This window comes from Schistocerca gregaria, chromosome 2, assembly GCF_023897955.1.
Source record: "Schistocerca gregaria isolate iqSchGreg1 chromosome 2, iqSchGreg1.2, whole genome shotgun sequence".
Lineage (NCBI taxonomy): Eukaryota > Metazoa > Arthropoda > Insecta > Orthoptera > Acrididae > Schistocerca > Schistocerca gregaria.
This window is the reverse complement of record NC_064921.1, coordinates 859698796-859711439: the sequence shown is the minus strand read 5'-3', so window position 1 is coordinate 859711439 and position 12644 is coordinate 859698796. Positions and strand designations below refer to the sequence as shown.

At 42.9% G+C, this 12644-nt stretch overlaps 1 long non-coding RNA gene across 1 annotated transcript in view; it reads right to left on the bottom strand.

The window, feature by feature from the left end:
• The window catches only part of LOC126335238 (uncharacterized), a 29779-nt gene extending 17813 nt beyond the window's left edge, over nt 1–11966 (bottom strand). The window contains exon 1 of the long non-coding RNA XR_007564832.1: nt 11885–11966. This is a non-coding gene — a long non-coding RNA (uncharacterized LOC126335238). The remainder of the gene's footprint in view (nt 1–11884) is intronic.
• Between the last annotated feature and the right edge of the window lie 678 nt (nt 11967–12644).

Below are 12644 nucleotides of genomic sequence, written 5' to 3'. Positions count from 1 at the left end.
TCTACGGATATGCAATGAAAACCACTGCGAAATTCATGACAGTGGGTACTTAGAATGGTACCACATGTTAGGGTTTCTACACGTTCAGTTCACGTGTGGAGCGTGGGAAGAATGATTGTTTAAATGTCTCTGTAATTAATCTAATCTTATCCTCTTGATCCCTATGCGAGTGATAGATAGGGGGTTGTATCATATTCCTAGAGTCAACATTTAGAGCCAGTTATTGGAACTTGGTAAGTAGGTTTTGTCGGGATGCTTTACATCTATCTTCAAGAGTGCCATTTCAGCATATCTGTGTCACTCTCACGTGCAAACAAACCTTCTATGTATGCGTTCATTGCCTCCTGTTAGTCCTATTTGGTATGTATGCCACACACACGACCAATAGACCAAAACGTGGATCAAGTTATTTATAATGCATGTCCATTGTATACTGACCGCATTTCCCTAGTATTCCGCCAATGCACCAGTCTGCCACCTACCTTACCCACGACCGAACCTATTTGATAACTCCATTTTACATTCCTACTGATTGATACACCCAGTTGTTTGTTGGAGTCGAATGTTTCCAAAACTAACGCTTTTACGTTTATGAAGATTTAAAACAAGTTGTCAAAATTGTAATCACTTTGACTAGCAAGGCTGCTCGCACACACCTCTGGGGAACGTCTGAAGTTACTTTCACTTCCGTCGTTGACTGTCCATCCAAGATAACATGGTGTCTTGCAGGTACACATCCGAGTTTTTTCTATTTTATGCACATTATTTCGGCGACCAGCCCAGTACTTATTTTCATGTTCTGTGAGTTTTGCTCTTATCTGCATCCGCTGGTTGGACTCCCACCAGAGTGGCTGGAGTCTAGCCAGCGAGTGCACATAACAGAAAATTCGCGACACCTGAAGAAGATGACTAGGTAGGTCGTCTAAATGTTGTGCGTAAAATGGAAACAACAACTCGGCTGTGTATCCAGAACCACACCTTTAACCAATTTCGCCGAGAAAACCAGAAATCACATAACAAGCTACGTCCTCCCCACCAAGAAATCCTCAATCCTGTCACAAATTATGTTTAATACGGTAATCCATATAACAGTAATTTTTTAATAATCGTTCTTTTAATTGCGTGATCATGGTGGAAATGGTTCTCTCTTCCTCTGGCTTGAAAACCGGTACGTCCAGCCACTTATACTGTGGACACAAAGTTTGATGTGCCATCTGAACCAAGAGGTTGATTACATATGGTGTTCTATTGTTACAGTACCTGAAAAACAGGCATTGCCAGGGTATTCATTTTCCAATTATCTATTAGCAAAGAAAACAAAAAAAGAACAGTATTTTTAGTGTAATATCAAAAATTTTCATTTCCTTGTATTTCTGAAAACATCTTTGACATTATGAAGCAGTCGTAGAAGGAAATATGCATGACGTACAAATGCATAAGCACAGTATCCAAATTAGACAGTTTCAGCCCAAAGGGCGAAGCTGCTTCCCATCTCTATGACTTGTTTTCGCCTGCAGCTGTTTGCGCTTCGCACCTGAAATCTGTCAAAAATGCAGCCGGGTGTCAGGGATTTCCTTAAGTTGATTCGAGTCTGGGAATGTCTTCGTAGTAAAGAATAGATATATTAAAACTTTACCGATGATGCTGCAGTTTTTCACGCATCTCATTGTTTATTATGTCATATCTACTGATCTATAGTCGGCAGGTCGTTCTTAACCCCACAGAGATCGCTGACTGACAGTAAGAGATACGTGTACCAAGTTTGGTTGAATTCGCTCCAGTGATTTAGGAGGAGATGTAGAACATACATACGTACATACATTTCTATAATACGTAAGGGTGCTACCCTGCAATGAGTGGATATCCGGGAACAAATGAAATTGGGAAACTTTACACACTTACTGATCTCAAGTGATTTCTGGGAGTGTTAGTTGCCATAAAAAGTGCTAGCTTCATATAATTTACTGATACATTGGAAACCGCTCGTCGTAATGCAACGAAAATTGACATACAATGTGTAGTGGGTATCGCAATCTGCCTCCAGTTGTGACTTTTGATCGTTATCGCCATATGATAACACAGTTTTTATGACCACAATTGCAAGAATTGAATATGTAACGCATGTAGTTCCACCAGGAGAGGGAAAGCACGCCACACTACCGTTGAACATCAAGGTTGTTGAGAATAAGATTCCCTGCTCGTCTCATCTCTCGCAATGGAGATCAGAACTGGCCACCGAATTTGACACCATGTCAAAGCTCGTGCTTATATGATCAATCCACGAACCAGCCCTCAACCCAAGGCAGAAATTACACGCGTCGTTGATAAAAATTTAAGCGAAACTTGGCTCTCGTATAGTTGAAAATTTTGTGGATGTCTGCAGAGAAGCGGGGTGGAACACATTTGCCTGTTTCATGTTTAATCTCAGTCTTTGTGTTCCGTATTGACTGTTGACATAATAATACTAGTGTTTTCAAATAAAGTATGTGTTTTATAATTAAAAAATATTACATTATTTATAGAACACCCAATATATAATATGTAACACTTAATATCTATGAATAAAAAGTTATCATTAACAGGCAAATACTGCTGAAAAATCCATTTTGTACCTTAAACGGCCTAGCAAAATTCGTACAGTCCAATATTTTTTGTTGATAACTAGCAAATGGGCAGTAATTTCTGCTGGATTCTTGTCCGATCGAAAACGATGTTAACAGTTCTTGAGTTTATTGAGAGTCTTCACGTATGCTTCTGAACTGATGATTGACACTCTCCACATCCACGAGAATGACGCCATCACAATCCCAGAAGCCTGTCACCATGACTTTTTCGGCAGAGGAGGTTGTTTTGAATTTCTTCTTTTGTGGTGAATGAGGATGATGTCACTCCATTGACTGCCTTTTTGTTTCCGGCGCAAAGCGGTGCACCCAGCTCTCGTCCCCCGTAACGATCCGTGTCAGAAAGGACTCTCCATCGGTCTCAAAACGCTCCAACAATTCAGATGAAATGGCCTTTCTTTGAATCTTGTGGTCCGCTTTCAGTATTCGTGGAACCCATCGTGAGCACCTCTTTGAATATCCGAGAGTCTCGACCATTGCAGACGCACTTACAATGCTGACCGACAACTGAAGAGCCAGTTGCTGAGTTGTGATGCGCCGGTCGTCAAGAATAAAGGCATCCACACGATTCAGCATGTCTGGAGCAGTGGTTGTGACAGGACGTCGCGGGCGTGGCTGATCGTGGAGCTCTGTTTCTCAATTTCCTGAGGCTGTAACGTATTTTACCCATCGCCCAGCTGTACTCCTATCAACTGCAGCATCGCCATACACTGCACACGAACGTTTATAGATGCTTACCACGGTTTCTTTTTCTGCACAAAAGAATTCCATAACGGCAAGCTGCTTGGAACACAAGTCGTTTGTAGACGTCATTTTGACGCTGTACTACGGCCCTGCCATCTGTCAGAACGGTTCGAAACTTCACCGGCGCACAGAACAAACATCAAATGTGAAGCACCAACAAGGATGTTTTTCTATGTATATTAATGCCTTTTTTTAAAAAAAATGTGGGGCATTTATTGAACGACCGATATATTTTACACCGGATTAGCAACATGAGGAAATGTCTTTTTCTTTTAATATGGAAACTGTTGTCCTTGTCCACAGTCCCTTGAGCCATAACTTCTAGGTCATTTTACAGTCCTTTTTCGTATGGCGCAGACATCTGTAGTTGTATGGATTCCTCTTTCCTATCTTAATTTAGCCAAGATATAATATCTTCCACCTACGTTTGCAGAACCAGTCATTACAATAGGATCTGGTGTGAATTCTGCAAACAGAGCGACCTCATCCATGCTGTAGTCACTCTCCAAACAAATGTCGGAAACAGAATTAATCTCCTCAGTTTCCTTTCCATTTAGAGTACTTGCCACATCTTTGGTCACTGGCATGGTTTTCTAGCCTACGAATTTTTTGTCTGACAGCTTTTCTATTTCAGTAATGAGGTTACTGCTGGATTGTGGTCTCCCGCGGTTCTTTCCCTGGCGTATGGTAGGAGCGGCATCCCACGCTACACCGCTGTGTGGCTGTTGGTTGGGTCACAGGCGATAGTGTACCACTTTAAGGAATCATACAGTACTTAGGAATGGAGCGTATCGTATTTAAGGAATATACTGACTGATTAATAATTATACCCAAATAACAAATAAGTCAATAATGAATGAATTAGTAGACAGAGCACTATTTTCTGTGTATCTAACACAAATTTGACTGGTATGTAGTCAATACTTGCATAAATGTGGCAAATGTTCCAGAACTGTGTGCACATTTATTTAAGTCTGAAAAGTGAAGTTTCTAATGGAGAAAGTAATGACGACAAATTATTTATAAACAATGGCAGCATAGCTAACAGCAGGAACATTTGTGATAGGTGTGGTTTTTTTAGGGGTATCTTCTTTTGGAAAGTTTTGACTATCAGTTATATGACATCTTACCCTACATCGGCTGCAATCATGAAAGTTTCTTTTCTTTATTTCTGGGACGCTGCAGGTCCTATATACGATGATACTGAAAACTGCTTAGATTTCAATTAGCCATTGTTACTGTCAATTATGAATCGACTGCGCGAATGAACTTCAGGGTGGTTTCCCAAGAAACTGGGATCGGGAATGATGAGCCAATATAAAGTGACGGAAAAAAATCGCAACACCAAAAAGAAGTTGTACGACATAAACAAAAATTTGAGATATTATGTCTATGCAAATTTCACGACTGAGCGAGGTGGCTCAGGGGTTAGTGCATTGGACTCTCATTCGGGAGGACGACGGTTCAAACAAGCGTCCGACCATTCTGATTTACGTTTTCGGTGATTTCCTTAAATCACTTCAGGCAAGTGCTGGGATGTTTCCTTCGAAAGAGCACGGCCGTTTTTCTTACCCATCGTTCCACAAACCGAGCATGTTCTCCGTCTCTAATGACCTCGTTGTCGGCGGGATGTTAAACACTAATCCCCCCTCCTCCAAAATTCACGCCAGCTGGATAAGAGGGGCGTTAGTAGTGCCTCTATGCGGATGCAAATCAGGTTTGCTTTAAATACACACTACAACGGTCACGAGCGTTAGTTACCTTTGAGATTGGACGTAGTGAGTTGGCGTTAGCCGAGAACGCCTTTAATGCGACAAATACGTCATTATCAGCACCTCACTGACTCTGAACGAGGTCATGTAATAGGGCTACGAGAATCTGGATTTTCCTTTTGTGATATTGCAGAAAGACTTGGGAGGAATGTAGCCATTGTACATGGCTGCTGGCAACGGTGGTCACGAGAACGTACGGTCACAGGAAGACCGGGCTCCAGACGGTAACGCACCACTACCGAGCGGGCAGACCGTCGTGTTCGGCGTGTGGCTCTGGCGCGTCACACTTCATCTGCAGAAGCAATTTGAGCAGCGGTTCTCACCACAATGACACAACGAATTGTTACAAATTGGTTACTCCAAGAACAGCTCAAAGCCAGACGTCCCGTAGTGTGCATTCCTCCGACCCTAAACCACCGCCATTTGCGATGTCATTGGTGTCAAGCGAGAGCCCATTGGAAGGCAGGGTGGAGGTCTGTTGTGTTTTCTGATGAAAGTTGTTTGAGCCTCAGATCCAATGATGGCGATTCGACCTGTCGTGCTGCCACTGACGAAAAGCATTCCAGGGGGTGTTTTCCAGCAGGATAACGCACGCCCACATACCGCTGTTGTAATCCAACAAGCTCCAAGGAATATCGATATATTGCATCGGCCTGCTCGATTACCAGGTCTGTCTGCATTCGAGAACAGTTGGGAAACTATTGGAAAACAATTCCATCCACAATCAGCGTCAACTGTTCGGTTATTCACTGACCAAGTGCAACAGGCGTCGAATTCCATCGCACACACTGACACCTGGCACCCTTACTACACAATGCATGCACGTTTGCATTCTTGTGTTCAACATTCTGGCGTTTACGCCGGTCATTAATGTACCAGCATTTCACATTTGCAACGCCTTACCTCGCATTTACATTAAACTGTGATTTTGCACTGGTAATCACTTAAATATGTTATCTAGAGAAACGTGTTCTTGAAATTTCATTACTCTACATTAATTATTTTTCGGTGTTGTGATTTTTTTCCGTCAGTATATCTTAGAGTTCTTCATTTTAGGTGGTTACCGCACGAGGTAGCCAAGCTGTCTTCGGCGCCTTGCCGCGATTCTCGTAGCTTCTCCCGTCGGAGGTTCGAGTCCTCCTTCGGGCATGGGTGTGTGTGTGTGTGTGTGTGTTGTCCTTAAAGTTACATTAAAAAGTGTGTAAGCCTAGGGACCGATGACCTCAGCAGTCTGGTCCTATAGGAACATACGACATATTTACACAAACGAGCTACTAAACAAGTGCCGAAACGGCTGGCCTTGTCTGAGGTCTTCACCTTATCTTTGATTCAAGCGGTGACGGTGAGTGGTAGTGCTTACCACGAAGACGGCTTTTTTTTTTTACCTTTGCATGTTGCTTCCTAACATGTTGTGGTAAAATTGCTTCGTACACGGATCTAACTTCTAACCGATTTCTGGATGTTCACCCCTGTTTCAGTCTCCATAGTGCGATATTGTGTGGCGCGGTGTCTTGTGATGTTTACCTGTATGAAAATTATCGCGTTTTATCACAAGATATTTCGAATGTATCGTTGAGTAACAAATTTCAAGTCACCGCGTATCAGGGCACCTAACTGCCTCAAAAATCACTTTATATCTTGTACTTAATCATTTCTTTCGTTAAACATCCACACAAGCCGCACGATAATTTTACAACCAATATTGCGTTATTTATTGTGTTTTTTTTTCATCAGTCTACTGTGTCTAGCACGGCGCGATCATAGACTTTTTAGCTATAAGTTAAGGAATGTGCTAGACATTGTACCAGCTGTCGTTTCTCAAACGTCAGCACAACTGATTTTTGACGTTTATGTAACAGGCTGTTCTCTTCGGAAGAATCCACCGTTGCGGAACTGTGGCGATAGCAAAGCGTCCGGAGTGGAGAGGGGTGGCGGGAGGGGAGGGGGGGGGGAAGGGCTGCTGCATCATGATAAAGATGCATCAGAGCGTCTTGTAATTCTGATCCTGAGCCACATTTGTATATACGTTTATCTATGTATTTATCTCAGGCAATCTGCTTACGGGAGAGGGGGGGGGGGGGGGTTGGAATACAATAATGAAATGCCTGAAATGCCCCGTAAATATATACAGCACTTCAAGAGGTGAGGACCAATTAAACTTTTCAGAAAAAAATCTTATGAAAAACGGGGGACTGAATACGGGACGTTTGACTACCACGACACATCTTATAGTTCCGTTACGTTCTACGTAGACTATGTCCGGCTTCCGTGCTTAATTGTACAGACAACATCAAAGAAGTCACAGTCACAACCCTGTGATGAAATTAAGTCGCCTGCACATATGGAGCACCTCACGTAGTCTCAACGTCGCATAAACACTATTATGTTGTCGGCGGAAAGGGGAGATTAAGTTGTCGATACCCAAGCGAAGTACAAAGAACTATGGCGGATCCGATTGCAGACCTACACCACCGTCTGTGAGTGCAATTTTGTGCAAAATGGAACAAAAACTTTCGTATTTCTTACCAACTTGAGGGACAACCAATCTGTAAATAGGCACGAACATACCGTTACGATCGCGGTACGATTCTAGAGGGTATAACAGAATTTTCTAGCGATACTGTTTAGCCTTCGTTTCCGCTGTGGAAAATTTAGATAGGATACTCATCGACTGCAATGGAGAGAAATAGCTTCGTGTGAGTGTGGCTGAAGGGCAATGCCAACCAAATCATCATAGGCTGTCCTCTGAGATCAGAAGAAACAACCAATTTACAAGGGCGATCCAAATGAAATCCTCAAAAGTGGCATAAAATTCCTAAAAGTTGTACCATTGGTTTGGAATCTGGCAGAAGTTATCCTTGCATTTCGACAAATGACGAGCAGTTAGTAGTCTGTTACTGTATCATAGAAAAGAAAACAATGTCAGTACAAATGTGGCCAACACCTTATCGACTTGCACCACTTGCAACAGGAATCTGTGATACGTCCTGGAGTAGTGAAGCTGTTAAAGATGTGAAAATACATCGCAGGATGGAAGTACAGTACGGTGATTGATCTTTGTCCCTGCAGCAAGTGTTCGAGTGTTGTAAAAATCGTAAAAGAGGAGAAATTTCTGTGGAAGATGTTCCGCAGCCGGTTCAGGGACGCAGCACAGTAACGAATGAAAACATTACCGCTGTTGTGAAGGAAAACTGTAGACCAAATTTAAACTAACCAGTCACTGTTTTGGATGTTAGTGCTGCTTAGCATATAATTTTGTCTATGAGGTGCTCGATTCAATACAACGGTGGCGCCACGTCAGGTGACTGCTGAATTGTGAGGCATTTTTGCGTCGTTTTCAGGTCGAAAGTAATGGGCTTCTGGAGAGAATTGTTAGATGAAACCTGGGCACACTATCACCAACCTGAAAAAAAAGAGTGGGCACAGACTGGCGCCAAACCTCTTCGCCAAATAAAAGGAATCCGCACTCAACCATTGCTGCTCATCAATTTCAGCGACTAAGTACAACTGAGTGTTGTACGCAGCTGATGGTGCTGTCTGAAGGTAGCCTAAGACTATGCCGACTCTGGCCATTATAATAAAATAAGCATCGCGATCTAGCCTGCTTTTTAACTGATTTCATGTGGCTTACAATATCGCTGTTTCTCAAAAATGATACCAAAATATTTGAATTCTGAAAGTAATTTCTGGAGTATCCGAAAGGAGTGTTATAACGCCGCTGTATTTACGTTAGTGAATTAATCGACAACGTCTGAAGCTGCATGGGGCTGTTTTCGATATTGTGGTTATGTGTAAGAAGGTAACAACATGAGAAGACTGCTGCGAACTGCAGGAAGAGCTGCAGAGGATTGATGAGTGGGGCAGGGGCTGAACGTAAATAAATGTAACACACTGCGCACACATAGTAAGATAAATCCACTAATGTGCAATTACAATATCGGCGACAAATCAATGGAAACAGTATCAACCGTAAAATACGTAGGAGTAACCTTTCGGAGCGACCTAAAGTGGATGTCCATATAAAACAACCAGTACGAAATGCGGATGCCAGGCTGAGATTAATTGGTAGAATGTTAAGGAAAAGTCATTCATCCACAAGAGAAGTGCCTTGGAAAACACATTTGAGACTGATCATCAGTCTGGGGCACTTACTAGTTATCATTAATATAATAGAGAAGATCCATCGGTGAGCTAAGCATGAGGGCAACCGACCGGTTAAAACACATTGCGGTATTTTAGTTCTTCCGTCTCGACTATAACATGTTTTTATTTTATTTTTTACTAATAACCGAGTAAAAAACCGAAATATAATCAGCCATATCAGGAGTTCAAAATTTTTTTTAAAATAAACCTTTCTTAAAAGAGGAGTATGTTTTATTTGTGAAATTTATATTGGTTTTAAATATGGCGTTATTACACACAATGAGGACAGTAAGCAGTGCTATTTTAGTAATAATTCCGACGGAAACGAGCAAGAAACACAGGGCGTAAGAACTGGTACAGCACTGCTGAGACAATAATGTCCGTGTTGTCGTGTATTCTGGCTTAACGTACGCACGTACATGCAGTGGGCAAGACTTCCCACCACCTCATCTATTCGGTAGCTTCTCGCTGTCGTCGACGGGCATCCGTCGTATTGCAGAATGACACCAACACTAGTCTGGAAATATGTTTACCAAGTTACGTAGCAATAAAGCGCAACGCTTCATTTGCTTGAAAAGTTGAAATATTTGTCTGCCATTTCTATGAAATAATAAAAGAGGAAGCAAGTTATGGCAACAATAATAAATTAAAAACTTTAAAACAGCTCATTCGTAGTATTGAATAAAAATAGAAAATAACTATCTGCTGCCTGTGTGAACATAATATTCCTTTATTTGCTTGTACCCCTTGTGAACGGACTAATTATCGTGAACAAAACAGGTATCATTTTTTACCCTTATCATTTTTTACCCTTTAGCACTGAGCATTCATAATGACCAAATAGTGTTATATTCTCCGATTACAAGATGATTTTTGAGCAGAGTTTGAAAAAATTAGAATCACTAGGAGAATACAGGTGATTTTTTGTTGTGTTGAACCAGTTATCACGTTTCCGCAAGAGCAGTGAACTGTGGACGAGCTTTTAAATTTCCTATGTAATGTAACATTCTGACTGTTTGTATCTTGAAATTAAGAGAGAATTACTCAATCTATCTTCGATTTCCACGTTTATTACGGAAAATAATAAGAACAAAAAAAACGAAATTGATAATTTCAGTAGACGGTTATTTTGAGCGGTTTTAACAGTCAGGTTAAAATGGCTTGAAATATTACCGATACAAACGAAAACCGGTTGTTTCAGCGGTAACAGCCATCCATAAGGTGAGCGACGCGTTTCCACACGCGATGATTTACTAGGTGAGAGAGCGTTATGGAGATGCTCAACAAAGCCCAGACGCTACAAGAGAGACGTTGTGGAGAGAATACGTTTCTAGAAGAGTCTGGCGATTTTTTATTTTCTCTCATGTACTTCTCACGACATGACGAGGACGAGAAATTTAGAGAAATTGGATGGCATTCGGAGGTGTACCGACACACAATCGCTGCCTGGGTTTTGGTGAATAGAACAAGAAAGGGGGTAGCAGATGATCGTACCACACAACGTAAGGCGCTTTACCGAGTACTGATGTAGATGCAGATGAACAATCAATAGAAAAAAGCTCGCAGCACAGTTGCTCAGAACTGCATCTGTATCTGACAGACGTCTGTATGTGGTATGGTTCAAATGACTCTGATATCTATGGGACTTAACTGCTGAGGTCATCAGTCCCCTAGACCTTAGAACTACTTGAACCTAACTAACCTAAGGACATCACACACATCCATGCCCGAGGCAGGATTCGAACCTGCGACCGTAGCGGGCGCGCGGTTCCAGACTGTAGCGCCTAGAACAGCTCGGCCACTCTGGCCGGCGTATATTGTATTAATTTGCGGTAAGTTCCTATGGGTCCAAACTGCTGAGGTCATCGGTCCCTAGGGTTACATACTGCTTAATCTAACTTCCGCTAAGGACAACACATACACACCCATGCCCGAGGGAGGACTCGACCCTCCGACGGGGGGAGCCGCGCGAAATGTGGCAAGGCGCCTCAGACCGCACGGCTACCCCACGCGGCTCACGTTAGTCGACCGCATAATTCCAGAACGAAATTTTCGCTTTCCAGAGGAGTCCGCGCTGATATGAAACTTCGTGGGAAACTAAAACTGTGTGCCGAATCGAGATTAGAACTCGAGACCTTTGCCTTTCACAGGCAAGTGCTCTATCAACTGAGCTACTCAAACACGACTCACGACCCCTCTCTTTTCGGCTGTACTTCCGCCAGTACCTCGTCCCTACATCCCTTGGCTATGTCAGTTGGTAGAGTGCTGCCCCACGAAAGTCAAACATTTGGAGCACCAGTGTCGGTCCGGAATACAGTTTTAATGTTCAGGAAGTTTCGACCAAAATATTATTTCACCTCTGAGTGAGAGAGATCGGTCCCCTCATTGTGTCAGAGCGTAACCGGCGTTGATAGTATAAGACAACTGACCTGAAGCCATTGAGAATGCGATGCGTTTTCCTTAGTCACTAGTGTGATTGTTAACTGTCACGTCGCTGTGTGTTTTCGATAGTGGCCAAGTACAATAATATCGTGGTTAAGTAGTACAGTTACGGAACCTCCTTGTGGTGCAGCTCTCTCAACACAAATACGTGACGGAGCTTACCCAGCGCTCGGGCTGCGCCTGAACCTGTGACGTATTCGCGGTCAGCAGCAGACAGATGAGCAGCGCGGCGACCTGCATGGCTGCGACTGGCTGCCGGACTCCGCGGTGAGGGCCGCTATATTGACGCTTCCGCCTGCTTCCCCTCCCGCCTAGCTCACCCACGCATTCCGTCTAGCGCGCACGTCCTCTACACACACACACACACACACACACACACAGAGCGTCGTTCCACGGCCGTCATTCCGTAACACTCGCACCTTACGATGTTCGCCACGTTTGTGGAATAAAATATCGCGGTAGCCATCCCACACGATCGCTTGGTTTTTTTTCCCTTCTACTCAGATGTATTTCAGCGTGTCTGAGTCTTCTCTTTTCTTTTAAAATGCCATTGCACTTACCATGTAAGGTACGGTCTCTTAGGGGGTTTACCCGGCATCGGTGCTCTGTGGAAAATTCGCCACTGTTGATATTTTTCATAGGCAAATGGTAATAGTTTGCAAATTAGAACGGCGCGTGCGGATGAAAAAGAATAGTGAATGCATTCTGCAGAGAGGGAGACCAAGGACACTATACGGCACTCATTTTTCTCTCTTTTCTTTTTAACCTCTAAGTAGCTCTGATGTTATTAGCGCTTGTAGTTTTATTCATATTTGAAATACATTTTTAAATTGCCTCAGGCAAGTGCTACTTTTTGAACCGCTGCAGGCAAATACCAAGATGGTTCCTCTGAAACATATATTCGTGTGTCTGTAGAAACATC